Here is a 6379-nt window from a genome sequence, read left to right as displayed (position 1 = left end):
GTTAACCAGTTAGGTGGAGTAATATCTATACAACATTATAGTCATTTGTTATTGCTTTAAGACTTAGCACGTCGTTATTTTTGTCTGATCAAAGATGTTGTGACAAAAGCGAGTGGGAAAGAATACTTAGCGTCATTTTTTCTCACTCATTGTATTCTGACTCCAAATTCTACCGCAGTCTCTCTGTTTTTCATTCTTTGGTGTCCGATAAAATAACGTCTCAATCAAATACTGGGGTCTATTTAATTGATGTTCACCCTCCTATAAAACTTCCGCCTTTTTGTCAATGCTGGAAAAAAAAATCTATGCTATGTGGTGGAGTCTCTTTAAACTAAAGTTCCATAATCTTTGGCTAAGAAAAGAGAAGAGTGTTCATATAAATACACGAAAGGGCTTTTTGCTTCTTTTTCTTTTTGTCAAACTATTGAAATTTCGTGTCTTTAATGTTTTACCAAATAAATATTGTTGGAGCTGGTGAGGGGCATTCTGATACGTTGCAATAAGTTACGCTCCACATAGACGACATTTGCCAGCTGTACTATAGGAATTGTGAATATTCCACTCACTTCATCGAGTGGTAATTGTCTGCTATTGTTCTCCGAGTGTTACTGTCTCTGTCATCGACTTCAAACCCAATTTACGTATCCACATCAGAAAGAGACTTTAAGTTTTGTTAAACGTTTTGAGGATACCAACATATTGGCTGTATGAAGTCATGCCAAAAAACTATCAACATGCTAGTTTTTATTGTTATCTTAGTTTTAGACTTTAGCTGTTCTACATCAAAGCCACGTGTAGGTTATTTATAGATTATAATCAATATTATAATCAAGAATAGCATGTAGTCAGATTTCACTAAAGTCACGTAGTGATTTTGATTGAGGGGTACGTTAGATTAAAATAAACCCCAGTTCTTAACTGGAATTTATGGTGGCCTTATCAAAATCCGAAAAGACAACGTATAGAGACACACATTTCTTTTGTAGTATTGCTTCAACATTTACAGCGGTGCATTAGGACTTAGCTACGTTTCAGGTACGAATGCTTTTATAACAGTCCAGAAATAAAGAAGTTGTTGTTCGGGCGGTGAGCTCACGAAAGCAATCTCTAATTACACAATCCTACTGAACTTTACATTATAAATAGTGCTTCATCGTGTATATTTGCAGCTCTGAGCATTGAGGTGGCAAACATCCGGGGTTTTTTGTTTTTTGTTGTTTTTTTTGTTTTTTTTTGGTCAGAGAGACAGAAAAACAAAAACATGACATGAAATAAACCATGACGGCATTATGATAATTCATTGTAACGTTAAGCTACGAAACAGTTTCATCTGTTTCTTTAGCCATTTCCTTGATTTTGCAGCTGCATTATCTAAAACTAATTCTGTAGTATTTCGTGCCGCCTAATCGATTCCTCTCCTGTGCCTTCTCGTTTATTTAACACAACGGTCGAAGTTGACGTGTTAATTTACTTCTCCATCAACTTGTTGCTTGTCAAGCGCAAAGCACTTGCGATGATTCCTTAATTTCTTCCCCCGTTCAAGCTACTAAAAAATAATAGCTAGTGATTACATTAATTTATCTCCACTATAAACATCGTATCTTGCAGAACCACATGTTCGAGTTAATATATAATGTGCAGTATCCGGTCATTAATCGTGATAAGCAAAATTACCAAGTTTCACAGCTTAGTTTAACAAGTTTATAAGATAGATTTATTTAATCAAGGACGGTAAGATGAGAGCGGTAAACATTCTAATTTACGTTCCAGTGGTTGGTCACAATTTACAGCGACAAACAAGACAGTGAAATGCGAAGAATCGCAATGGCTAAGTGGTGGAAATATAATAAATGGCTTCATAAATAGGCAGAAATATGCGCAGAAAAGCGTAATTGAAACTTGTTTCTAATTGAAAATTAACTTAGAAGACAGCTAAAGTACGATCTTACTATAGTACCCTACCTGTAATAAGCAGTTCCCTTAGATAGAAAATTTTCGACATTTAGGAAGCATGAGTTAAGTATAATTAACAAACACGTTTGTTAATTATACTAAGTTATAGTTCTTGGATTAGTAATTTGTAGAATACGTAAAAATGGAGCTTTAAATCATCATTGGGTATAAATCACCATGCGTATATAACGTTGTGAAATTATATTAAATGAAAATTATAATACATATTTTATTTTTAAGCATTCGCAACTAACCACTTGCATCATCAGACTTTACTTTAATAACGATTCTGAAATTTAACATTCAGACATTCATACCGGTGCAGATTATCATGTGTATCTACCCTAGTATTTGTATGTATATGTATATATATATAAGTCCCGGGGTCGAGTTGCTCGATTAAAGGTGGTGCTCCAGCATGGCCGCAGTCAAATGACTGAAACAAGTAAAAGAGCAAAAGAGTAAAATATGTATGTATATAAATATACATACATATAAATATACATACGTATGTTCATATTCATGCATACACACGCACCCCCGTACACACATATATACACACATATGTGCATGCATATATATGGTCTGATCAAACTCTTTACTCTTTTACTTGTTTCAGTCAATTGACTGCGGCCAGGACTTACTCTTTGTAAGCCTATTACTTATTCTATCGGTCTCTTTTGCCGAACCACTAAGTGTCGGGGACGTAATCACACCAGCATCGATTATCAAGCGATGTTGGGGGGACAAACACAGACACACAAATATATACACACACACATTTATATATACATAGATACGACGGGCTTCTTTCAGTTCCCGTCTACCAAATCCACTCACAAGGCTTTGGTCGGCTCGAAGCTAGTAGAACTGAACCCGGAAACATGTGTTCGTAAGCAAGCTACTTACCACACAGCCGCTCCTACGCCTAACTGATTATATCTTTTATTAACCAATTTAAATAACAATATGAATTTATAGGAAAACTGACTACTGAGACGAATAAACAAACAAACAATTATATACAAGTTTGCCTCGATCGTAAGGGACCATACAGATTAAGACAAGTTTATTTGTCAACAATTTGTAATTTACAATGATTTTCCATTAGTATACAAGACAACAAGCATCTTGCTGCAGTTTGAGTGATCTCTTTTTCCCTCCTCTTTTAAACCTTTACAGGCATGTTCCTCATGAATGGACTGAAATATATATTCTCTAAAATGCTTGCTTTTATTATTTAAAATTTATTTGCATTCAATTTCAGAATGCCGTTTGCTACATGAAGACATTCAACTGTACATGGCACAGGTTTTATACACTATTGCTGACTCAGGAGCCATTTATTTCACATATAAATATCGAATGAAACATTGAAAGGACTAATTTTCGGATTTGGTGATCAACATTAAGCATATTTTGTTGGTAATGGCTGGCCACTGTTCTAAAGAAAGAGATAGCCTGCGGTTGCCAAGTGGTTTGAGTCCCTGGTCGAAGTCATTAAAATTGGATTACGTCAGCAATGCTCTGGAGAAAGTGAAGAATGTTTCAATTCCCATTTGCTCACCAAAAATGAAAAAGTAGCCAATATCTAATATCTAATCTGACTAATGCATTAAAATAACTACGGTTCTTTCCAGCTAGTAATTATCGATGTTTATAATTTCCTTTTGTTTTTCACTAAAATTCCTCACGTACTTTTAGAAACTTTCGGTAATTTATGATTACTTTTAAATAAAACAAATCAGAAAACATTTAAAACATTTGAGAATTGATTTCAATTTTCAGAAATTATCACTGGAATGTAGAAATTTTTGATACCGTTTGCCTTATCAATGGTGTTGCTTTAGTAGAATTTTCATTAAGAAACAAACAGAAAAATAAACACTGCTAAACCATTTTAATTTTCGGAGGAGTATTGTTGCCATCAAAATGACCGAAGCAACACTTCTTTGTGAGTGCATCGAGACTTTTAGAACATATGACTTCAATAATGGATGCTAATGAAACATCTCTTAATCATTCGATATCGCTGAATTATTAAGTGGTGCCAAATTCATGTAACTAATTAAAACGAAGCCAACGCAAGACAATACTAGATGCCACGTACGCAATATATATATATATATATGTATGTATGCATATGTGTCTATGTATGTATGTAAGTACATATGTACACCCACATACATACACACATATGTATGTATGTATATATATATATATATATATATATATATATATACACGAGCAAAACGCCACCCGTCCAATGGACGGTGCTGGGTTGTCAATCATTTAAACCAAATTTTCTCAAAACAACTTTTCCGACCGTCCCGTGAGCCTCCCCTTTGAGAAACACTGATTTAACCTAAATTTGAGGCACCAGCAAAAGAAGAAATAAAGATAGACTTTTTTTTAATCTATTCCGAAGAAAAACGATTTTGTTCATACAAATGTGCAACCGAAGAGTTTAAAGTACCTGTAATGATAAGGCTGTTGACTGGGAGAACACAAACATGGTTTAAATAGTAAGCTTGGCAGGAAAGAAACGTGCCTTTAAGCAGTACAAAAACAACAAAAAATGGAAGGTGCATTTATGTACAGGTGGACGGAAGAAAAGCAGGACAAAAACGGCTTTATCGATTGCATTCTCACCTGGAATGGATTTTTGTAATTTTTTCAAGACTTATACACGCCCTGATGTCGTCGGTATCTACACATTAAATTTGAGCGCAATCGGATGGAGGTTTTTATATAATAGATAATTGTGTATGGATTATATATATATATTATATATGTGTGTGTGTGTGTGTGTGTGTGTGTGTATGTGTGTGTTTCTGTATGTATGCTCAGCTGTTCACCATCATTCATGCCCAGCCTGCACTCTAATAGCTAAATGAAGATAAATCAAATCAAATATGCACAAATTTACACTGGTGATCCTTAAAAAAGAGTCAAATTTATATAGAACTGGCAGTATCGCCCGGCGTTGCTCGGGTTGTAAGGGAAATAACTATATAAGCATTTTTAGAGATGTAATGTATAATAGCCATCTCAATATGGCTAACCACAAAGGGGGGGGTTACTGTAGCCTTTTACGTTCTTAGATTTAATAATAAATTTTTAGAGAGTTACTTCCCTTATATATGCCAAAAATGCATTAAAATTGGGAAAAATTGATGGTAATTTTTTTTTAAATCGTAGACTCATCGTAGACACGCGCTAATACCCAGAAGGGCTCGATATGAATCACGACTAGAAGATACCCGGTTTTGGTTAAACTGCACCGCAAAATGTGGGAGTAGTTAGGAATCTAAATCGTAGGAGACAGACAGCACACAACCTCACTTTTATATATAAAGATGTAGCCATTTTGCACTTTATTTTATGTACGCTCACCAATATACCTGTGAATATCATCAACGTAGCCCCACATCTCCTCACTCTCCAAAGCGCATGCGTAACATTTAATATGCCTTGTGTAAAACAATGAAAATTTTAAAAAAACTTCTAGTTAGTCGACTTAGCAATCTTTGGTTTGTGAGCTAAGTGACCATAATATGTTTGTGAACCGAGCCAGCTTCATTGCAATTTGTAGATAACTGGCTTTTATATTATTAAATATATAGGTGTTGCTCCTACGCAAAAATATCGAATATTTTCCTCAAGGATACTTTAACAAAAACTAAATTTAGGTAAGAAAATATTCATTATGCTTTTTCATTGTTTTGTTTCGTTTTTTAAACTACTTAAACACACTCTGTATTTTAAGAAATATTTTTCCTTACTTTTCGATTTAATCACATTTTGTTCCATCATGTTAGAGCCTCAGCGTAGTTGTGCAGAGTATGAACGTAAAGTTTTATTTAAAATTAGATGTTTAAAGTTGACAGATAACCCCGAAGAAATATTTTGAATAGTTCTACCATACTTAAATTATATTAAAATACTCTTGGCTAGTTATTTTTCTGTTTTTCTTTTTATTCATACATAAACATTTTATATTATCACTAAGTTTGCAATGTAAAAATGAAATTAACACTTTTTAACATTAACAGAAAATAACAGAACAGCGAAAGAGATAGAACTCTATAAAAATATTCTACCTTACAATTCTCTCTGAACAATAAAGCATTTAAATGTCATGTACAGAAATCAATGCATTTAACTGTACTTTTTTTACTTGTTAGAAATACAAAATTGTAATAGCAAATAAAAATAATAATCCTTTCTACTATAGGCACAATGCCTGGATCTTTTAGGGAGGGAGACTGTCAATCACATCTACCCCAAGTACTCGGCTGGTTCTTGATTTATCGACCACGAAAGAATGAAAGGCAAAGTCGACCTCGGCGGAATTTGAACTCAGAACGTAACGGTAGACGAAATACTTCTAAGCATTTCGCCCGGCGTGCTAACGATTCTGCTG

Source organism: Octopus sinensis, linkage group LG10, assembly GCF_006345805.1.
Source record: "Octopus sinensis linkage group LG10, ASM634580v1, whole genome shotgun sequence".
NCBI lineage: Eukaryota > Metazoa > Mollusca > Cephalopoda > Octopoda > Octopodidae > Octopus > Octopus sinensis.
This window is presented reverse-complemented; position numbering follows the sequence as displayed.